At 39.5% G+C, this 24,717-nt stretch overlaps 1 protein-coding gene across 2 annotated transcripts in view; it reads left to right on the forward strand.

The window, feature by feature from the left end:
• DAB2 (DAB adaptor protein 2) overlaps nt 1-24,717 on the forward strand; it is a 168,818-nt gene that overhangs the window by 81,263 nt on the left and 62,838 nt on the right. The window contains exon 1 of one of the 2 annotated variants that reach the window (XM_047861918.1): nt 16,820-16,961. The exons of the other annotated variant lie outside the window; for it this stretch is intronic. The gene's annotated coding sequence lies outside the window, so the exon portion shown is untranslated. Of the gene's footprint in view, nt 1-16,819; nt 16,962-24,717 lie in introns of those variants that run through there. 2 annotated transcript variants of the gene reach the window in all.

Here is a 24,717-nt window from a genome sequence, read left to right on the forward strand (position 1 = left end):
TCCAGAAAGCACAAAAAACCTTGGCCTCTTCAAGGAGGATAAAGTAAGCCAGTGTGGCTGTACCATTATGTGAGAATTTAGCGATCAGCTAAAGCCAGAGAAGTAAATAGATACAAGATCACATATTTTGCTATTCTAAGTGTGAGAAAGATGGACAGACATGCTTTGATTTGAATTTTTCAAAGATTACTCTGATTACCTTGTGGATAATGCATTCAGTGTTGGAAGGGAAGATAGTCCAGAATAGAAGCCTGAAGAAAAGGGGCTTTCAGAAGCTGAAGAAAAGAAGGCAGGTTTACAGAGTTTTATAGACAGAGTTGACCCAGCTCACTAGCGGTATCAACATCAAGGACAAGAGAAAGTTAACTAAGGATGACTTGGTTAAATTTTGATCTGAACAACCAAGTGGATGCTGGCATTCTCAGCTGAGAGAAAGAATGAGGAAGGAACAGGTTGAGAGAAGGGAAAGAAAGAGAATGAAGAGTTCTGTTTTGGTCCTGTTAGACTGAACTGCCTCTTAGACCTTCAAGCAGAGATGTGTAAGAGGCAGTAGGTCTATAAGTCTTGAGTTAAGGGGAGAGATTAGAGCTGGAGATATAAGTTTAAGAATTGCTGGCATATGAAATGGTTTTAAAACCACAGACATTGCCTAAGACAAGAGTGAAATTGGAAACAATTTATCACAACCCATCAGTGATTGTTCTAAACACAGGACTTTGAAGGAAAAAGTCATTAGACATAACTATTTAAAAAATAGAATTTCTAAAGAGCAAGTAGAAATGTTTTGTATGTGTGTTAAAAAAGAATCCGAGAACCTGAAGTCCAGCTCTGCACAATTAATTTGATTAATGTAGACAGCTTTTCAAATAATATGGGACACATAACAGATGCCTGAGTGGTCTTTGCCATTTACATGGTCTAAGTGAAACAGAGGCTAATTAGGAACTTCTTCTTTCAAAGACATAAAATTTCCCAGGAAATCAATCGTAGTTGATGCATTGTCTGAAATGGGTACACAAATATCAACCGACCCTGAATATTACAAAGCTTTACCAATTTATCTTTCATTTCTGCCATCCCTACCAGGGCAAGTAATGCATCTTTCAGACACTCTTGAGTATATACTGAGAAATCTTCAGCTTCTTATCTGGACCACCTTCCCCCTTCTGAGCAGCCCTTCCCAACCCCTTCAAATGTGTCCTGACTGCCATTCCCCAAGTAGCAGCTTGTCCTATTACCTGGAAATCCTACAATGGCTTCTTACTCCTTCCTCATTACATCTATGGCTCTAGTCCTCCACAAGAGCATCCACATGGCCTTACCTGAAATCCCAACCTCTCCAGCATCTTCTAAACATTACTAGCTGCTTATGGCAATAGGATACTAGATGGCTTCGTATAAAATACGAGTGCTGCACTTTGTTCAAAATGTATTTTTAAACATTCACGGAATAAAATATGTAGCCCCTGAATAAAGACTAAAGTTTAGTTTAAAGATTTAGAATTATTAGAGAGGGTGCATGGCATCTTGAGTACTAAGTATAGAGAAAGGGAAAGTAAACTGTATGAGTCAGTCATGTGTTCACTTGCTGTGTTTTTTCCTCATTGAAAAAAAGGCATCTCAGAGTCGGAGGATGGCTTTAGCAATATAGAGAGTGAGAGTTTTTCCCCCTACTTTTGTAATCATGAGAAGAAAAAGGGAAAAAACAAAGGCATTCTGAGTGTGGATGCAGAAGCCATAAATATAAGGTTTCCCAAAGACCATAGGAAAACTGTTTCCAAAAGAGAAACACAAATGTTGAGAATGGAGAAGCAGGGGAAAACCATCAAGAGGTCTCAAAATAAACACCAGATAAAAGCAAGGAAATGTTTATACCTCATGCACCGCAGCTGGGTACACACAGGTGAGAAGAAAAGAGAGTGCTGGACAGGACAGTTAAGTGTAGCACGATAAACAAAAAAAATAAAAAAATTTTATTATTTTCATATTAATTATTCAAGTTATATGCACACCCATAATTTTAATTATTACTCTTACATATACATATATAACTTTAATTGTGGGCAGCAGAATTTCTCTTAAAGAGAGGAGCTATCTTTGTCTAGGAAAATACCTTGAAATGCTTCTTTGGGTGGAAAAATGAGCCTCCTGCAAAAACATGATGTATAAAATGGCAGGTTGGTTTTTTTTTTTTAGCATATTAGATAAGCTGTTCTTCACAAACAGCTAACAGTTATTCAATGATTGGGGTAAGAAAGAAAAGTAAAGAGGGAAGGAAGTTTAGAGGAAAAAAGAAGGGTTAAAACCCACAGCAAGTGGCAGGCCTATAGAAGCAGGGCTCCATGACACGGCCCAAGGAATACGGTCCATGGTATTATTTTCTTTTTATTGTTTATTTATTTTTGAGAGAGAGAGGGAGAGACAGAGAGGGAGAGAGAGAGAGAAAGAGTGCGAGCGGGGGAGGGGCAGGGAGCGAGGGAGACACAGAACCCGAAGCAGGCTCCAGACTCTGAGCTGTCAGCATGGAGCGTGATGCGGGGGTTCAACTCTGGAAACATGAGATCATGACCTGAGTGGAAATCAGACGCTTAACCGACTGAGCCACCCAGGCGCCCCTAGTCGATAGTATTATAACAGTGTTGTATAGTGACAGATGGCAGCTAGCTGGTGGTGAGCACAGCATAACTAGAGCTGTGGAGTCACCGTGTTGTACACCTGAAACTAATGTAACATTGTGTGTCAACTACACTTCAATTAAAAAGAAAGAAAGAAAGAAAGAAAGAAAGAAAGAAAGAAAGAGCAAGGGATCTATGAGAGAGCCCGGGGTGGGGATGTTGGGGGCTCATTCATGAACAGAAGTTTCAATACTCAATTTAAAGTCATCTGTAATGCTGCAATAGAAATGCCCTGCATGGGGCGCCTGGGTGGCCCAGCAGGTCCAGTGACCCACTCTTGATGATGGCTCAGGTCACGATCCCATGGCTGGAGGGAAAGAGCCTCGCCCAGCTCTGCGCTGACATTGCAGAGCCTGCTTGGAATTCTCTCTCTCCCTCCCTCTCTCTCTCTCTCTGCCCATCCTCCCAATAAATAAATAAACGTTTAAAAACTGCCCTGCATTCCCCAAAACCTTTAGTAAAGTCGGCGGAGGGTTTTAGAAAATAAAGTAACAGGCTTCATTCAAGTTTAGAAAGGCCTGGAGCAGACACAAAAGAGCTTTAGTTGACAGCGGTTGTGGGGGAGGGGTAAAAGCCTCTTCCCCCACCACACCACCAATATTGGGAGGAACAATAAGAATAAGGAATGAGAAAAAAAACCGCTTTTTATTTAAATCTTAAAGAGATGACCCCCTTGATCTTTGGATTGCATAAGCAGTGATAACAATACTTAAATTCATTGGGAGAAATTATTTAATTTCCAATGCAGCTATTTTCATGTCTGGTATTATACCTGCATATTTACAGCTTACAAAAACAGTAATTCATATCTCTGTTGAAATCCTTATTTTTTTAATTAAAGAGTTGCCATCTCTGTAGGAAAAAGAATAAAGCATTGACAGGATTGTGGATGAAATGTTGGGGGAACTTAGCACGTACGTCTTAGGAATTACTTCTTGCTGGCACATTCTTCACCAGGCAGGAATTTTAGCCATAAACAATTACTGATGCCTGTTTCTAGCTGCATAGACTTTTAAGAATCTTTTTTAAACTGTGACTCTTCTATCCAGATGAAAGATATTCACTGAAATGCAGAAGTCTGTATAAAATCTCAGGGCGTTATTTACTCCCCTATAACTGAAAGTACCATATTGTGTGCTATATTGTGTGAGATTTTAAAAACGTGGCAAATCTTGGACCCTGGCCTCTCTGCCTTAAACCCTGCTAGTGATCCCTGATGCTCTTATCAGTTAACTACTGAGGATTTCAGTATGCTTTCAGTATAAAATGCTCTCAGTAGTTAACTGAGACTCCCGGTGCTTTTTATTTTTTTTTATTTTTATGTATTTATGTATTTATTTATTTTTATTTATTTATTTTTCCCCCGGTGCTTTTTTTAAAAAAAAATCCTTTGCCATTGGTTTCTAGATTTCCATTCAAGCATCTCTGTTTGGCATTAATGAAAGCCAGTACCTGAATTCTGGTGTATTGTTCAGAAAACTGGAATTTATCTTCATTGGCCCGAGAATGGTGTAACAATGGATAAGTTATTGTTACTTTGGTCATGGATTCTTGGGTCCTACAGCTCCGAGCTCTGCCGCCATAAGCGGAACCTGGAGCCCTTTGCCTTTTCCTTATTTGTGCAGTGAGGGAAGTCAACAATTAACTTTAAGATTTCTTGGGGCACCTGGTTGAGTGTCTGACTTCGGCTAAGGTCATGATCTCGTTTGTTGTGGGTTTGAGCCCCACATCAGGGTCTCTGCTGTCGGATCCTCTGTCCCTTTCTCTCTCTCTCTCTGCCCCTCCCCACTCACTCTCTCTCTCTCTCTCTGACACAAATATACAAAATATTAAAAAAAAGAGTAGATAAATATGCCTCCTTCTGATTATAACTTTCTGAAGGCAAAATCTGTGCCTATTCCCTCAGTGGTCTTTATTTTTTATGTACAGTAAAACAGACTCTAGTGACGATAGTCCCAAAACGTTACTCATGAGAAAGGATGTTCAAATTTACTCCTTTCCAAATGCTGTGCATTCTTTCATCACAAATATCACATCTTGGAAAAGTGGAGCAGATGAATGTACAGGTGGTGGTGCAATGAATTATCAGGATGAGTGTTTCCATGAAAACACACTCCCTACCTTCTCTGTATCATGGCAGCCACTGCTGAGGTTGTTCTCCAGCAAGCCAAGTATCATGATGTGAGGACTCAGGGGATTCGGTGCTGAGCTTGCCAGAAACTAAAGCTTTAGAGCTAATAAATAGGTCATCTTCAGTCCTATGAAATGTGAAGCAGGATCTTGAGTGCCTTTTAATAGGTGATATAACCTGTCCTCTATTAATGGGCGTTTAGACTGATTCCGATCTTGATAGTATAGATAATGCCACCATGGATACTTCCGGATAAATGTCTTGGTGAATACATTTGAATATGTGTATAGGATATGCATATGACCTTCATTTGGTAGCCATATTATCAAGGTGTATGAGGACTTTTACACAAGTGATTAGCCAAAAGTAGTTGGGCTACATATGAGTTGCAACCAATGCCCCGCACCATTCTTTTTGTCAGTAGAATGTCCTTGAAAGTTGCAACTGAATAGTAAGAGAAAGCCAGGTTGATTTGAATATTTTAATATCTACAAGAGTTATTTTTGGAAGCATCTTTAAAGAATGCAGCTTTCTATCAACTTATACTGCCTATGGAGTTAGATTATACATACATATATACAGCTTCTGTCTTAAAACTCAAAAAAGGAAAAAAAAAAAAAAAAGGCCAAATCTCTCAGATAATCAATTAGATAGAAGATATGAGGTCCTTATAACAGACTGTGGACCTCCATGACACAAAGCAAGAGGACTAAAATACCAGCTTTCAAATTATGAAGTCCCTGTTGTAAACTATCAGAATGTTCTATCAGGATTTAGTGACTCTCTTGACTTAAATTTCTGTTGTTATGTAACTTCAAGCAAGCTAATTAGAAATGCAACTCCAAAAATGATATTAGATGATATAATTCCTTTAGGAGATTGCATTTGTCAACCCTAGAAAACTTTAAAATTAAGTATAGAAGTGTTTAAGAGAATCAAAACAATCTTACTAATGCTTTTGGCTAGGTGATATATCTGTGTTTGGTAATTATAAAATACTACTAATGTTTAAGGGAACTTGAGATATTAAAATGAGAGACCAGGTAATTCCAATTTAAAATGCATAATGAAATAGTTGATACAGACTTGCAATCCGTAACTCACACACAATGTTTATGAAAGCTTTGAATATGAAACAGGGTTAAACATCAGTATGTTTCTGTGTTTTTTTTTTAAGATTTTAAAGACTCTTACATGGGAAATTTTTCAGACAGATAATTGACGTACTTAAAAAGGAAGCTGAGCAGATTAAATTAACAAAATTAGCTCAAAATATATGCAGAAATTTAGTCAACTGAGTCTATAAATGTGATCATACACATTTCAAAATTCCCCTAGGGGTGCCGGGGGCTCAGTCAGTTAAGTGTCCCACTCTTGGTTTCAGCTCAGGTCATGATCTCACAGTTCATGAGTTCCATTCCAGCCTGGAGTCCGGCTCTGCACTGGCAGTGTGGAACCTGCTTAGGATACTCTCTCCCCTCTTTCTCTGCTCCTCACCCATTCTCTCTCTCAAAAATAAATAAATAAACATTATTTTTAAAATTCCCCTAAAAATGGTTACTAAAATTATCTAGCTTTACAAATAGAAAAAAAAAAAAAAACAATTGGAAACTGAATTTAAAAAAACTTAAGTAAGAAGTACAGATTTGGATTTTTAATTTTAACAAATTGAATGCTAAATTTTTAAGCAAAAGCAAACCTCTGATTAGTCTCTTCCATATACAAAAGCCACTTTAGGACAAAAGCATTCACATTTATTTTATTTTTTTGAGGTTTTTTTTTTTTTTTTTTTGAGAGAGAGAGAGAGAGAGCACAAGCAGGGGAGGGGCAGAGAGAGAGAGGGAGAGAGAGAATCTTAAGCAGGCTCCACACTGTCAGTACAGATCTCACAACCCGTGAGATCATGATGACCTGAGCCGAAATCTGGAATTAGATGCTCAACCGACTAAGCCACCCAGGCGCCCCCAAACATTCACGTTTTAGAATTGCTAACTCGATAGCCCCCTCTGACACCAATTCATTAGGGCTAAGAAATAAATTTTTTTAAGTTTATTTATTTATTTTGAGAGAGACAGGGAGTACGAGTGGGGGAGGGGCAGAGAGAGGAAGAGGGAGAGAATCCTAAGTAGGCTTTACAGCCAGCACAGAGCCCAACTCGGGGCTTGATCCCACCACCTGTGAGATCATGACCTGAGCCAAAATCAAGAGTCAGACACAACTAACTGATCCACCCAGGCACTAAGAAATAAAAATTTTAAAAGGAGGTCCTACACATAAATAAGAACAACCCATTAGGAAAATTGGCTAATTTCTAAGGAAATGAATACAAACAACCAAAAAAAAAAAAAAATGAGAACATATGTAACCTCACTCTCAGTTAAAGATAGGGGAAAAATCAAAAGTGTGGTCCCATACAATGTTGGTAACAGCTCTGAGATACAGGAATTCCCAGTGAAAAGGTAAACTAGAACTACTGTTTTGGAAGACAAGTTGTCAAAAGTATCATGTTTTAAAATGCACATATCCTTGGACTTGATATTCCACTATCAGGAACTTATCCTGTATACATATTTATGTGTTCACAAAGGCATTCATCCAAGAATGTCCATTGCAGTATTGTTCATATTTTAAAAAATTGGAATGGCCATCAGTAGAGGACAGGTTAAATATGTTATAAAATCCATGCAGTGGCTTAGCATACATCCATTCAAAACAACAAAGTAGTTCTTTGTGTACTGATATATAAAAAACTTCAGTTATGTTAATTAAAAAATAAATAATATAAACCAAGTACAGAGCAGCTGTATGATATACTCCCAATATCTACTGGAAAGAAAAAGAATATTTGTATGTGTATATATGTGTGTGTGTGTGTGTGTGTGTGTTAATGCATATGCAAAGAAAATTTCTGAAAGAATATAAGCCCACTCTTTTTATTTATTTATTTGTTTTGAGAGAGAGAGAGAGAGAGAGACAGCAAGTGGGGGAGAAGGGTAGAGTGGGAAAGAGAGACACAGAGAGAGAATCTTAAGCAGACATCACATTCAGCACAAAGCCTAGCATGGGGCTCAATCCCACAACACTGGGATCATGACCTGAACTGAAATCAAGAGTCAGATGCTCAACAGAAGGAGCCAGCCCAATAAGGATGCTCTTAAAGGTGATTGACTATAAGGAAGATGTATTAGTTTCCTGGGGTTGCTGTAGCAAAGTGCCATAAACTGAGGGGCTTACAATAACAGAAATTTATTCTCTCACCGTTCTGGAGTTGAGAAATCAGAAATCAAAGTGTTGGCCAAGCTTATTCCTCCTGAGGGCTGTGAAGGAGAATTGGTTCCATGCCTTTCTCTTAAATTCCAATGAGGGCTGGCATTCCTTAGTGTTCCTTGGCTTGTAGATGCAGCTCTTCCATCCCTGTCTCTATCTTCACATGACCTGCCTCTAAGTTTTCACATGGCCTTCTTCTTATGAAGACAATAGTTGTATTGGGGTATGGCCCATGCAACTCCAGTAAGACCTCATCTTAATTAATTACATCTGCAACAACCTTATTTCCAAATAAGGTCACATTCTGAAGTTTTGGGGTTATGACTTTAACATAGCCTTTAGGGGAGACAAATCAACTCATAACAGAAGGATATGGCCATCTGAACTTAGAGAAAAAGCTAAAAACTAGTTAATAAGACTACTAGTTAAGGGGTTCGTGGGTGGCTCAGTCAGTTAAGCATCCAACCTTTGATTTTGGCTCAGGTCATGAGTTCACAGTTCATGAGATGGAACCCCACATTGGGCTCTGCGCTGAGTCTGCTTGGGATTCTCTCCTCTCTCTCTCTCTCTCTCTCTCTGCCCCTCCCCCACTTGCATGAGTGCTCCCTCTCGCTCTCTCTCTCCCTCAAAGTAAACGAACTTAAAAAAAATAAGACTACTAGTTAAGTGATAAAGGCATGATTAAGTGCTAGTATGGTTCTGATCCCTTCTAAGACAAACATTTGGACAACAAATGTAAACAGATTGTCCAAATCTCAACATGCAGCATTCAGTTAAATTTAATGATGTTTCCCTCCCCTACTCAGAAGACTTCCTTTCTGTTGAAAACAACAAGAAGTCAAAACTCAATTTCCCTCAAGTGATATTTTTATTTCATGGAGTCTCAGAGACAAAAAGGGCCTTTAGGGACCTTTCTGTATACACCTGCAATGCTTCACAGTATCTTCAGCAAGAGGCCAGTCTCTGCCTGAACATCTCTAGGAAGGAAAAACCCAGTGCTCCCTGGAGCAGTCCTCTCTGTGGCAGCCTTTTCTGGTGGTTAGATTCTGAGCCAAATTCTGCCTCCCTAAAATTTTCACCATACTGTCTTTGGTCAACCATCTGAGCTTTGCAAAATTGCATATTTTATATTTTAAATTATATATACATAGGTAAATATGTGTAAGTATGTATTTTATAAAATGTCCTAAAAAATATTTTTAAATACATGAAAAATATATTTACATTCATTTAAGTTTCTAAAACCTCTGGGGACATCTTTGGGCTCCGTTCCATGTCTTACCTGAGTGAAAATTATAACCCAATGCCATAGAGGCAAGTAACAAAAATTAAAATTATAGAATTAATAATTAGGTACAGGAGAAGTTGTGCCACAAGCGGAAGCATTGAGAAATAGCAATCAGCTATCTAAAAAATGATTCACTGGCCAGAGTCTCACTGATAATCAATTCTTGCAAATACCTCTGCTGCCAGAAAATGCTCATCGATGTAATTTGACTAACATTTTTATAAGAAAATACCCAATATAAGTATAATAATTTTCTTTGAAAATTCAACTCATATTTCCTGGATGTTCCTAAAGAGATATATTCTCCTGGGGAGAATGGGAAAAACAAAAAAAGCAACTTCAGGTGCACAAAGAAGAGCTGAAAGCTTTGAAAATAATAAGGGGGATTTTGTGGGAATTTTGCCCAAGACATCTCTGAGAAAACTTACACACTTCAGGCAGCTTGGACAAGGCAGGAATTCTGCATATGAAAGGGTTCCATGAAATGGTGACAAATTGTTCCATTCACAGTTACGCTGCCAGGTTTTGTCACACAGTACGAGAGACATTAATAAATATATGTCAGCTTGTCATTCCCTCACGAAATACCCCCTTCACCCAAATAAATCGGCTCCTTTGAGGCTACAATGGCCATCTTTGTCTAAGAAATACTCGCTCAATTTGTAGACCCACGCTGTTTGCTTGGGGATACCAATCCACACAAACACAATGATGACGCTTCTTTGGAAATAGGAAATATCTCCATAGCGCCCAGAGGTGCTGCAGGGAAGTGTAATCATGAGTCACTTGGACGGTCAGTGACTGTCAGAAAATCAAAGCTAGCGTATGACTAAGATGAAGTTCTAATAAAACAAACGGAACTCAATATGACAGTAACTTGGCCACCCAATTGTTCAGTGAGGTAGCTCAGAAAAGTGAGTGTCCAATTTGCCCTCTTCCTTTCATTAATTGTAAAGGATGGCATTTCTTCATTACTTCTATCATTTATTTATTTTTTTCCTTCATGCCTGTATGTATGTATGTATCTATTTATTTATTTATTTTTATACTCTTTTTTTTTCAATATATGAAATTTATTGTCAAATTGGTTTCCATACAACACCCAGTGCTCGTCCCAAAAGGTGCCCTCCTCAATACCCAACATCCACCCTCCCCACCCTCCCACCCCCCATCAACCCTCAGTTTGTTCTCAGTTTTTAAGAGTCTCTTATGCTTTGGCTCTCTCCCTCTCTAGCCTCTTTTTTTTTTCTTCCCCTCCCCCATAGACTTCTGTTAAGTTTCTCAGGATCCGCACTTCTATCATTTAATTTTTTTTTTCAACGTTTATTTATTTTTGGGACAGAGAGAGACAGAGCATGAACGGGGGAGGGGCAGAGAGAGAGGGAGACACAGAATTGGAAACAGGCTCCAGGCTCTGAGCCATCAGCCCAGAGCCTGACGCGGGGCTTGAACTCACGGACTGCGAGACCGTGACCTGAGCCGAAGTCAGCCGCTCAACCGACTGAGCCACCCAGGCGCCCCCGCACTTCTATCATTTAAAGAAACGTCCTGTGATAATTAAGGCCTAGACGTGATAACCTCATGTTAAAAAAAAAAAAAAAAGGTATTACTTAAAATATAAAAATTCTCCCTTTACAATAATATTTATGACTGACTTGTGGTAAAAACTAAAGGTTAGGCAATCTGTGAGCACATTAATGATACAGCTGTCTGGATAAGCGACACGCAGTCCTGGGCTGCTTCTGCTGCACTCCAGTAGGATTTTCTTACCAGAAACAGTTGATTGGGTTCCTGGGCGGTGAGCAGTTTACTGCCAAAGATTTACCTAGTGTTAAAAAAGAGGCATTATTGTTCTGCTCTTTCTAGAATTCACATTTCAAAAGTGGTTTGTTGCTTGCGTCCTTGTTTTTCCTTTAGCAATGATTTTTTTTTTTTTTTTTTTTTTTTTAGCAATTTATCTTCAAGTTAGCTAACATACAGTGTATACAGTGCGCTCTTGGCCTCAGGAGTAGATTCCCGTGATTCATCACGTCCGTAAAACACCCGGTGCTCATCCTAACTACTGCCTTCCTCAATGCCCATCACCCATTTTTCCCGCCCTACCCCCATCAACCCTCAGTTTCTTCTCTGTATGTAAAAGTCTCTTATGGTTTCCCTCTTCTCTGTAACCATATATATTTTTTTCTTTCCCTTCCCCCATGGCCTTCTGTTAATTTTCTCAGCTTCCACATATGAACAATGATTTTTATAGACTTACTCACAGCTATACACCTAGAACTAAATAAAATCCAGAACAAAATGTAAAAGATTTGGATTCCTCAATAAAGTCATAACGAAAGAAGGGAGTAAATGTGCCAGGATATCAATTAAACTCTGCTTAGAGTCCCACACAGTAGACTTCAGCAGGTAACTGACGGAAGGGCTGCTTATCTGGAGGTACATACTCAGCTTTCCCACAAATTGCCAAAAGAAATCTTTCTTAGCATGTCTCAGTCATGTCTCCAATACTATCGTAGCCTGCCCTCACTAATTTTCACCACCGGCTCAAGGAGAGGTTTTTTTCCTCTTGGACTGAACATTCTACTGTTCTTCTAAAAGATACTTTCCAAATATAGTCCCTCACCTGATTGTACCCAGCCAGAGTTGGTTTGAGACTGGGTTTTGCAAAATCAGGGGTTTTACCCAACAGTGGCTAATTTGGGTTTTGGTTTTGGGGTCGTGGCCTTGAAGAACACGGAGGGCTTCCACTTTCCAAGTTTTCTTAACTGACTGGTGACTCGTCCGGAAACAAGTATCGCTGTTTTTCTTTTCAATGAATTCTGCCCCCCCCCCCCCCCCCCCCACTTCTGGCAGGGCAGTTCATGAGACCTAATTAAAACATGTTATTTCCACACCACCAAACGAGAAGTCAAACTAACCTTTTGCCTTTACAACTTATGTTGTCAGAGGCCTGGGCGAGGGATTGGGGTAAGGAGCTTTATCAGCTTGCAGCCTATCTTCTTTGGAAAACAAAAAACCAAAAACAAGCCCATAACTTTCCTGCACTACTCTGGTTCTTCTTCCATGGTTCTGCTCCCTCTTTTCTCTCGGTGCCAAGAAACACTGATAGTTCGAAGCTCTTACAGTCCTTGGCCCTCATGCTCTGTCAGTCCACCTCAGGACTTCAATCCCACTGCATTCCTTCCCAGACCTGGTGGACGTGTCGTATAAGTATTTAACTTACGTGAACCATAATTCATCAACTCTATGACTTCTTTGACTGCAAGATGCACCATTATTTTAACTACCACTAAAAACAGTGAAAATGTTGCCACTTAAAAAGTGTACGTGTGCCATCAAATGCATGACACATTCTAACTTCAGAAATATTAAACTGTGCAAAAAATATTTATCTTTGAATCGACGAACTATGGTAATTTAAGGCAAGAAGAAAAGAGAATAGCTTTAAATATCCTTATAAGAGTATTAATAGAACCACCGGCTTTCTCCCATTTTGGTTTCCTCATTGCCTATAGTACTGCCTTATCTCTTCCTTCGCTTGATATCTTTATCACCAAAACAAATTTTTTTTTTTTGTCTACTGTGTGCAGGTCCTGTGGTAGGTGCTGGGGGTCACTAAGTAAACAAGAGACTGTCTTTGTATTCAAGACTCAGTTTCATTGGAGGTGTGGATACGCAAAGCTGCTGAAGAATTACAATAGAGTGACTATCACTCTACTAGACAGAAGCATGGAACTCTATAGGAGCAGGGAAAGATAACCTAACCCAGTCCAGCAGAAGTTAGGAGAACATTCCAGAAAGAAGGCATCTGAGCCATGATCTCAAAAATAAATAAGAACATTTAGCCATTCAAAGGGAGAAGGCAGATGAGAAAAGAGAGATACTCAGGTGAAGAAAACACTAGGCAGTGAGAGAAATGTTAGTATTGTGTTCTGGCAAATGCCAAAGGTTCCAGAAGACTGTAGGACAAAAAGAAGTGAGGTGAGCTAGAAGCAGCTCCTGAACGGCCTGGTCTGCTGTGTGCAGGAGATGAAAATTGATTCTGAGGAAATTGGCAAATCAGTGAAGAGCCTGAGCATAAAGTGACAAGATCGGGTAAACCCTTTATTTTCATTTGTCTTACTTTCTCTTTGTGAGAATAAGATTAATTATGAATAATGATTTGGATCTTCCCTCTGCCTTGGCTTCTGAAGTTGTACCATCATTGTACTGGATAACCACTTTTGTTTTTTCCTTCTGGAGATGGCTATCTATCCATTTTGATATATTTTCTTTAGTACATTATATATCTTTTCCCTCTAGTATCTCTTTCTGAAAGTTCCACCAGTCAGATTTTTGGCTTCTGAGATTGATCTTTGATTTTTATCTTCTTCAAAATTTCCATCTCCCCATCTTATGGTTCTATGTCTGGGAACACTCCTAGAATTTATCTCCCAATGCTACTAATCCTATTTTTATGGGAGAAATAGCACTACTGTATTTTTAATTCCTGAGAACTCTATTGGGTTTCTTTCTTTCTTTCTTTCTTTCTTTCTTTCTTTCATTTTCTTTAATGTTTATTTTTGAGAAAGAGAGACAGACTGGGCATGAGCTGGGGGGGTGGGGGCAGAGAGAAAGGGAGACACAGAATCTGAAACAGGCTCCAGGCTCTGAGCTGTCAGCACAGAGCTTGACACGGGGCTCGAACTCATGAACCATGAGATCTTGACCTGAGCTGAAGTTGGATGCTTAACCGACTGAGCCTCCCAGGTGCCCTGGGTTTATTTTTTTTTCTTTACAGCAATCTATTATTGTTTATGGACTTAATAGCTTCCCAAGAATATTCTTCTCAAAGAATATTAATAAACATTTTTAGCATCTGCATGATCCCTGCATTATCTCCATTTTCTTTTTTCCCCCCTGATTTCTCCTTGTTTACTTTGGTTCCTCTCTTCATGATGAGGATTTACTTTAACTTTCTGGTGATCCAAGGTTGTTCCTAGTTAAGAGTGGGACTTTAAAATCTGAGTGGAAGCTACGTGCACACACACACAGGGTTAGTTGACTTCCCTGCAGGGAGGTTGTACAGACACCTGGCCATTTTGTCAGGGTTTCCAAACCACTAGTCTTTCCTCTAATCTTTTACCTTTAACAGCATCCTGGTTGTGGTGTTATGTGCATGTGAAGGGAAGGGGGACTGGAGGATTAAACTATTCTAGAGTCTTCTAATAAGAGCAGACTTTTATTAGTTCCCTTGTGTTGAGTCATGACTCTAGCCTTCACTCCTCTGTCACCATGTGTGGTGTCTTTGAATCACCAGCCACTCCCATCCGGTTTCTCTGGTTAATAAATGATGTTCATAGTAATGATGGGCAAAGTGGGAAGTGTTGTAGGCATGAATGTTCTGTTCATGGCAGGCACTGGGGAATTAGAAGGACCTTTTAGGGTTCCATTCCTTGGACAGGACCAACTTATATAATCTTCCCATCTACTCCTTGGTCCAGCCCCATGCCTCAACCCTCTATCTACCACACTGGCTGCTGCTGGGAGCTAAGCCTCTCCAGGGTTCTGAAGTGTGAACTGCTTTCACCACAGTTACTGTGCTACCTGTGTGGACATGCGGTCTGGATTCCCCTGCCCTAATAAGTCAACGTCTACAATTTCATCCATGTCTGTCACTCAGCAATTTGTTCAAATAGCTTGCCTGCTGAAGCCCTCTTCTGTTCTTTTTGTCGCATTAGGTTTGATAGCCTTTTATTTATTTGAGTTTAGTGGAGGCTTGGGAGACAGAGGGGGTAAACATGTGAGTTCAATATGTCTTCTTAAACTCAGTGCCATATTTGCAATTTAGATTTGCAAAGTTTTCGCTCGAATAATTCCTGAGGCTCATGTATGGAATAAATATATTTTCTGAACCATAAATCAATAAGCGTGATCTGAACATTATGAGAGACAGAAAGACATTGGAAGTTAGAGCTCTCCTGAAAAATTAAAGTTGCACAGTTGTAGTTCCTAGCTAACACCTACTCTCTGCTTTCTTCTATTTTCATACTATTTTTGGCCTTAGTTAAATTTTCTAAAATCATAAGCCAAGCTGGAATAATGAGATGTCTGGAACACTTGAATCCAGGCAGCTTTCGCTCATGATCCCAACTTTCGCACTCTGATCCCCCAGATGCGGTCACTAGTACTTCATGGAATTTATACGCACAATTTCAGGCTTTGGCAGGTTTTTTTTAAAATGTTTATTTATTTATTTTGATAGAGAGAGAGAGAGAGAGAGAGAGAGAGAGAACCTACAGGAGAAGGGCAGAGACAGAGGGAGACAGAGGATCCCAAGCAGGCTCCAGGCTCTGTGTTGACAGCAAAGAGCCCGATATGGGGGCTCGAACTCACAAACGGTGAGATCATGACCTGAGTCTAAGTCAGATGCTCAACTGACTGAGCCACCCAGGTGCCCCGGGGCAGATTTTTAATCTAGATAAGGGTCAACTTTTCTACTTGCGGCTCAGAAGGACTTTTTTTTTTTTTTACTTTTGCATGTTTGACACAGCACAACTAACTGAGCCAACAACTCAGATTTTTAAAAATTGCCCTCAGCAGCAGGTCCAGTTGGTTAATCCAGTACTTACTCTTCTTTGACTCCATTGTTTGGTTTCCTCCCTTTTCCTTATAACCTTCTCAACAAATGCATTCCCCCCAGGCAAGGCCTGGAGAGAGTCTCCAACGCTGGTATCCTCCCCAAGGAAGGAAGCAGTTTTATTTAAAATGTCACAATAAACCTTTGGTGTGGGCGGTAAGAAGCCGAGGGCATGAGGAGGCTGGCACTGAAAGAAATAAAGATAATTCAGCACGTCACCAGCAAGAATTTAGAAGCTTGCGAAGACAGGAGGGAGCAAACAAAAAGCATTTCGAAACCACTCGGCACAGGAAAAAATAGGAATTTGAGGATAAGAAAAACTATGGCTCTGCAAAGGAGCAAAGAGTAAGACTTTTAATCATTGGGACGTCAAATATTCAAATACACGTGTGTGTGGTATACATGTCACAACAAATAAATACGTATTTTTCGTATTTGTTAACACAATACAATATATATTTAACTCCTATACAGGTCAATATACGTATGTCAAAATAAATCCCGTTCGTTTCCACACACCTTCGGAAAAGACACCCAGAGTCTGGATTTAGGTGGATTTCCTAAGGGAGTTAGAGAGCACTGATCAAGGAAGGATGTTGAGTTTGACAGGGTACAAAAAGAAGTGGCAGATGAGGAACAGCAGAGTAAACCATGAACTGAAAAAAAAAAAAAAAAGCAGAAACAACAGCTTCAAGCCAGCAGTGGCCAGGACAACTGTAAATCATCTCCCCTGAAAATCCACGGAGAGACAGGAAGGAACTCGAGGTTCCCATTCTAAATTCATAATACATCAGCTGACATCTGGGTTGGTTTTATGCAATGTCTCGGAGCCTAAAAGAAAGGTAAGCGAAACTTGCCGAAGGAGGCAGCATCTTATACTCTGTCTGCATTTGATGAGGAGCAAACAGAAAAAAGTATTTAGCCTAAGTAAGGACACGCTGGAATGGCTCAGGAGATCCCCTTTGCGGAAAGTGGCCCAGGGTAAGTTGGGGCAGGGAGAAGTGGTGTTGGGGAAGGAATGTAAGCAGAGAGTGGGAGACGGGACTGGATGGCCCCCAAGGTCCTTTAAGATCCTGAGAGTCCATGGTTCCAAGAGCTGTGCGGACTCCAACCTCTCCACTTTTCCCCAAACGTAACTAACATAACTAACGTCAGACTGATGTTGTGTGTATGCCTCAAAGCTCTCTTAGCGAAGCTCAACAGCACCACATGGTAGTCCTGATTCTTGTTCAAGCCGGTGGTGGGGAAATAGAGGTCTTGCAAAAACTATGCTATTATTTCCTGTTGGATAAACTCTGTCATTCTCTAAAAACACCAGAAGGAGAAAGGAACAAGGGTCCAAAGTGGAAAAGCTTCCAAAACCAGGAGGAAGTGGGCCAGCTTGGAAGGGCAGGAATAGCCTCTTACACAGAGGCCTCCTCCTGGTCCGGACCGGGTTTTTGTTTCTGTGAAAAGGGTCAGCGTGCTAAACTATTATTTGTATATGTGATGCTTTCTCGTAAGCACGCTCTAAGGACTTGCATTTTAATTCAAGATGCTGTCTTTATTTTAGGGAAAAATCAGTTAAAAGGGTCAGCACTAACCTGTCATTTTCCTCTTCTATTTTAAAGCTCTCTGTATGGGAGTTAACTTCTCCCAAAACAAGCATTTGGAAAATTCCTGGTTAGGCCGCTTGCTTGTTTTGTGAATGATGTTTGTGGTCAGCTATAACATATATAGCATGCCTTCTTCGTATTGCTGTCTTTTTCATGCATGTTTTTCTTATTTTGGCATTTTTATGGAAGTGATTAAATATTATTTGGTCTCAAGCTGGTGTAGAAATTGTGGAGATGCAGAAAATACTCTCTAGCTGAAATCCAACATACACATACCCACACAATCATAAACACACACACATATGCACGCAGCATTTCTAAAGTATGTCCAGATAGCTTTTGTTCAATTCTTTACTTCTTCTCTTCTTCCTTCCTTCCTTCCTTCCTTCCTTCCTTCCTTTCATGTGGAGGGAAGGAAATGAAAGCAAATACGATTTCCATTTCATTTTCGGCTTGCTTTCTGATAGACACAGCATTGTTTGGATGGCCAGGCCTCCAGCTTTTACCCAGAGGTAAATGTTGGAGAAATGTTGTTTCCAGTCTTATTCAGAATGAGTGAAATATTTTTGCAAGGCGTCACTTTCCAAGCTTTCATTAATGTTCACAAGTTTCAAAAGCAAGTTAGAATGTTTCAGTAACTTTTAAAGGGATATTCTTTCCCCACCCGACCCCACCTTTCAAAAATAAATATAAAATTAAGCTGAAGAGAAAGTAAATCCTGGTATCTAGATAAAAAATTCATGACACACTGATTAGTATTTAATAAGTTCCAAAAAGTATCCCCAAGAAGTAGAATGTTTCTTATTCTATTAAATCAGTCGTATATAGTGTTATGTGACAAAAATCTAACAATTTTAGGAGAAACTGTGTTTTGTTCTTAGAAAATTCAACTTCTATTGACACTGAGTAAAGAGGAGTATGGAAGAGTAAAATTGGGACGTAAGCCAGAATAAATTTTCTGTGAGAAATTCTATCAGATGACTTAAAAAGTCTATTCAATATTCGGTATCACCTGTAGACATAATGAGAGAAAAAAATCTATTCCATTTAATTACTTCTTAGAAGGTTTAATTGGAATACTGGCTTGCTTGCTCTATATTTCAGGAGTTGGGTCTGCATGATATTTATGTTATAACTAAGAGATTATTATATATTTGGAGATATTTTTTCAAAGACTCTCTATACGTAATTATAATAATGATTGAAGACATATTAAAAAAATTTCTTTACTTATCCATATTATTTAGTTGCTAGGAGACAAATATAAAGCATCTAATATTATTAAACAGGTTATAATCCACTTTTAATTTCACAATAAGAATTGCTTTGGGATGTGTATTTATTCAGACTCTGTAGATATATTGTATACTCAGTGTAAATAATAGCATCTTTCTCTGCATGGTGTTTGCAATTTGGAGAAGGGTTAATAAACATATCTTACTGACTAAGCATGTTGAAGCTCCCCTAAAAAAGTAAGATGATCACCAGCTCAGAGCATTGTCAAATTATTTGCAATTTAAAATATATTATGACTTACATAAATCAATTGAAAGCAAAATGTTTAATCCTCTTCTTTGTGTTCAAAATATGTAATGATATTATTTTATACAACATTTCTGGCATGATAAATTTTATCTCTTATCATAGTATGCAGGGCAAGTATTTTTCAAACTGAAGAATGCTGCACACACAGAGTAGTTATTTGCCATAAGACACAAAGTAGTGGCTGTGCCATTATTAGCCACAAGGTCAACTATACCCCAGGCCAGTGTACCCTCTATTGGAGTGGAAAAAAGACCTTCTTTACTGAGGAACTCGAACTTGAACCTTCTTTGCCATGAATAAATTATCTTACGATCTTTGTGTCCTCATTAACATTTGTGTTCTTTAAAATATCATCTTCCATTATATTTTAAGAAGATCCATTCAGAGAAATATCTTTACTTCCTTCCTTAACAAAATACTGTTATGGCTTTAAAAAATGTTTTTATTGTGTCCAGACTTATATGGCTGTTCAGTTTGGAGACTGTTCAATGGTAACGAATAGTACAAATTCTTCAAAAAGATTATTTCAGCCCCAAATGTTTCCCAATCCAAAGAGTAAGTTTTTCACCTGATTCATCTCAGGTTTTGGTGTGTGTGTGTGTGTGTGTGTGTGTGTGTGTGTAGCACTTTGTTGCCAACTCTATTTCTATTCTATCTTTATTCCCTCACATTGTTTTCCTTGCTTGGATCCAAGTCTCTATCTCTTCCTATGACTTTTACTCAGGACTGCCATAACCGGTGAGCATTCCTCAGCTAAGAAGAACCAGATGGCCATGAAGAGATGTTAATGTTTCCCTCACATGTCCTCTGGGCAATCTTTCTTCACAAGGGACAAGTGTGCTAACTTACCACTGCTCTGAGACTTATACTAATCCAAATAACAAAAGACAGTTGTCCTATCTTGATGGCAGACATGAGGCAGAAGAATCCTACCTTTATGCAGCAAAAAGTTGACTGGTTTGGAGAACAAATTGTTTGGAGAAAGCCCTAAGTTGTACTATATCTGATATATACAGTGCCATTTATTATATATACAGTAGTACCAAAATAATTTTCTGATTCAATTACAGTGTTTTAGGCAAAATAGAAACATACGGCATTATGATTTTACATTATAATGCTCAAAGATACTTGGAGATTAAAAAGAGTATGCATCTAGCAAAATAAAAAAATTAGGAAAATTAATAGCATCTGTGCTAAGAGAGACATTAGGGATAATTCAAAACTCTAATATATATATCCTCTTCCTTCTCCTTCATCAAATGTTTAGGAGGTCATTCCGAGTAGCTTAAAGTTGACTTGGCAGGGTAATAGGAGTTAGAAGAATTTATTTGAATCTTGGCACCTTCACGAGGAATCTACATGCACTTGAAGGAGTATCCCTGATTCTCTGAGACCCATTTTTATCACCTTCAAAATGAGGACAATTATACTTCTCTAACTTGCAACAAGGATAGAAGGATCCAATGAGAGCTAAAATAGCTCCAATTTTTGAAAGTTTATTAAACTATAAAGTTATATGCAAAAATGCATAATCAGCATCATCTTCGTGAAGGTCAAAGTTCCATCCCATTCCTCTTCTGCTCCCTGGTTAGAGGTGCCACTCACGCTGGAGCGACAGAAGGATAAGGAAGAGAAGTGATGCCCTCCCCACCCTCAAGACATCAGCAGTACCTTCAAAATGGAGAATTGCCTTTTGCAGCTCTATCCTGACAACCAAAGACACTCCCAAAAGAAAATCTACTTAAAGCTTTGTAGATTAATTCCTTACCTTTATCAAGCCAGAAAAAAGAAAAAAACAAACCCTGTAACATCTCATCAGACAAGCACATGACAGCAATACAGGCCTCTTTCTAGGGCTCAGGAGCCAGACTTTGTACCTATTTGTTCTCCTCGCCCCCGGGGTGTGAAGCAGACAGGAAAGGCAGGTCATTCTGCAAATCATCTGACTCCAGCCTGAAATCAGTAACCCAGAAAAAAAGCACTTGGGAACATAGGGCCATCAAAGAGGGGCCCAGGCCTGGGCCTTCTGATAAGGCCTAATGTTGAGGGGACAGTGGTTATTAGGACTCCATGGATCCGTGATCCTGGAAGGCACCCCTCCGGCACGCATGTCTGGGTCTGCTCTGGAGGGGAGCTAGGGAAACAAAGCCATTCTTTCAGTTAGGGGGGTGCCATGATATCCAGAATCTGAATTTGGGGTTTCTAAAGGCTGAAAGAATAATGGTTTTTAAAATAGCTCCATGTGGGAAGTTCTCTGAGCTAAGCATGGAATCCTAGGGAGTGGAGCCACGACTTCTTTACGGACAGCACCCAACTGGTAAACCAACAGTAACAGGCTTATGGAAAATGTTGCATGAGGGGCACCTGAGTGGCTCAGTCAGTTAAGCATCTGACTCTTAGTTTTGGCTCAGGTCATGATCCCAGGGTCGTGGGATCGAGCCACACGTTGGGCTCCATGTTGAGTCTCTCTCTGTCTCTGTCTGCTTCTCCCTCTCCCTCTCCCTCCCCCTCTTTCCCCTGCTTGCACGCTCTCTCTCTCTAAAATAATTAAAACAAATGTTGGATGAATGAATGAGTGAATGAATTATGAACAAATGAACTATATGAAACACCTAATGGTGCCAGTGATCTTTAATTCTTTGTATTGCAGAAATTTTCAAATATAAACAAGAATGTAGAGAATTGTACATTGAACCCCTACATACCCATCACTCTGCTTCAACAATCTTGTTTTGTCTATATCCCCCTTTGGGGGATGGAGTAGGTTATTTTATTTTTTTAATGTTTATTCATTTTTGAGAGAGAGAGAGAGAGAAAGCACAAGTGTGGGAGGGGCAGAGAGAGAGGAAGACACAGAATCTGAAGCAGGCTCCAGGCTCTGAGCTGTCAGCACAGAGCCCCAACATAGGGCTTGAACTCATGAACCACAAGATCATGACCTGAGCCAAAGTCAGGCGCTTAACCTACTGAGCCACCCAAGAGCCCCTGATGCTTTTTAAAAGATCACTTCTGTGATATGCTGTAGAAAATACGCAGCTAACTGTGAAGTCTATTTGAAGTATACTGAAGCCTGTCAATATATCTACCAGGTTAGAGGAAATATAGATAGAAGATCAAATTAAATGACACCACCAGGCATGTCAACAAATCCATGCTGTGGTACATTAAACTGGATAAATGGATAGTTTTCTCCAACAAGTCAATGGTGTTAACAAAATAGAGTGGTGTGGGGTGGGAAAAACTGCTATAGATTTATGGACAATTTAAAAGACAAACTATTCAATTTTCTGTTTGTTTTGAATCTTGCTTAGGTTATGAGTCTAGCAAATAATATATTAAGAGATATTTTTGAGACAGAGGAATCAGGATTTTACAAGACATTAAGAATTACTGTTAATTTTGTCAAGTGTGTGAGTGCATTATCTAGCCTTTTTAGATACCAAGTATAGAATATAACAGGTTCCTATTATGGACCTACTAGAAATCAGATCCTCAAATTAAACGATATATGTCCTCTCTTTTTGGCTTTACTTGTTTTAATGGATCTGTATCAGTGTAGTAACTAACTACATGCAGCTATTTTTTTAAGTTTTCAGAGAGAGAGAGAGAGAGAAAATGAGCAGGGGAGGGGCAGAGAGAGAGAGAGAGAGAGAGAGAGAGAGGGAGAATACCAAGCAGGTTCTGCACTGTCAGTGGGGAGCTTGATACAAGGTTCCAACTCACGAGCCACGGGATTGTGACCTGAGCCAAAACCAAGAGTCAGATGCTTAACTGACTGAGCCACCCAGATGCCCCATGCAGCTATTTTCTTGAACCTGGAACAAAAGGAACTGTAGAAGTCAGACAAGTTTAGTGGGTGCTCCCCCTCACTAAAGAAGGAATATCACAAAGGCAAAGATAAAGATTTCTGGTTGGCAAGAATAGGTGAGAAGGGAAAGCTAAATCATGTTTGAAGATTACAATGATTTGCTGATAGTTACAGTCAATGAAACATGTTGCTTATGGGAAGTTAGAAATCACCAGGCTCTGTCAGGATAGGTGCTATGGGGAAAGCATAAATCAGAGAGGAGGGAATAAGGATAAGGTAGTAGGGCAGCAACTGAAAATTGATTGGTTTCGTTAGCTTTCTCGAGCTGCTGTAACAAACTATTAAAATCTAGGTGGTTTAAAACAAGAGAGATTTATTCTCTCACAAATCAAGGAGGTGTCAGGGCCCTGCTTCTTCCAAAGGCTCCAAGGAAGAATCTGTTCGATGCTTCTCTCCCAGCTCCTGTTAACAGCCTCTGTCCTTGGTGTACGCAGGCCGGCCAGCTGCATTGGCCCAACCTCTGCCTCCATCTTTATATCATCTTCTTTCCTGTGTGTCTGTGTCCAATTTCCCTTTTGTCATAAGGACACCAGTTGTCGGATTTAGGGCCGATCCTAATCCCATATGACCTTATCTTAACTAGATTACATCTGCAAAAACCCTATTTCCAAATAAGGTCACTTTCACAAGTTCCAGGTGGACATGAACTTTTAGGAGGACCCTACTCAACCCGAAACAATGGTCAAAAATACTCTCCATGAGAAGGTGACGTTTGAACAACTACCAAAACTACTTAGAAAGCTTAGAAGTCATGAATCCAGAGGAAGACAGCCCAGGCAAAGAGCGGCAAGTGTGAAAGTCTGAAATATGAATGGGCCTGGGGTGTGAAGTGAGTGAAGGGAAGATTAGCAGTTACAAAGTAATGGAAGGGAGGGCAGTTCAATACAGCCTTGGAAGCCATTTCTAAGGACGTTGGCTTTGACTCTGACGGAGATGGGAATTATTGAAGGGTTCTAAACAAAAGTGTGAAATTACTGAACATTTTTCATGAGACCACTAGCTGCTATAAGGACTAGACTGTGGGAGGGATAAGAGCAGAAGCAGCGAGAGGTTATTTCAATAGTCCACGTGAGAAATGATGATGGTTTGGACCATAGTGGTAGCAGTGGCAGAACTTGGAAGCTTTTGGGTAATAAGAGTAACACACAAAAATGTTCCAAAGATTGTTTCCCATTAATCCTTATCTCTTTTATTATCAGGTATCTTGTCACCTCTTAGTATTCATTCCAGAGGATGGAGGCAAGCACCAAAATTTAAGAATTGTTTTTATGAGAAAATCTTAAAATGAGAAATGACCATTTCCTTTGTCCTGCAGTTAACATAGACAGCTATCATAGGGCCTGGTACTTACCAAGAATTTGTTATTTTACATGCATCCCTATATCATTTAGCCCTCGAAATAAGCCTGTACCACAAGCATTGTTTTCCATTTCGCACAGTAGAAACGTAAAGGTTAGAGACTTTAAGCAGTTTATCCAATCATACGAATAGTTAATGCCAGAACCAGGATTCTAATGTAGGTATTCTGAATCTCCATCCCAAGTGATTTTCATTATATTGCAGTGAGACAGGAAAACAAAGTCATTATTCTATTTAAGTAGCTAATCACTGTGGTCCCGATCTTTATTTTATTTTATTTTAATTTTTTTTTTAACATTTATTTATTTTTGAGACAGAGAGAGACAGAGCATGAACGGGGGGAGGGCCAGAGAGAGAGGGAGACACA

The sequence above is a fragment of the Prionailurus viverrinus genome, chromosome A1 (assembly GCF_022837055.1).
Source record: "Prionailurus viverrinus isolate Anna chromosome A1, UM_Priviv_1.0, whole genome shotgun sequence".
Lineage (NCBI taxonomy): Eukaryota > Metazoa > Chordata > Mammalia > Carnivora > Felidae > Prionailurus > Prionailurus viverrinus.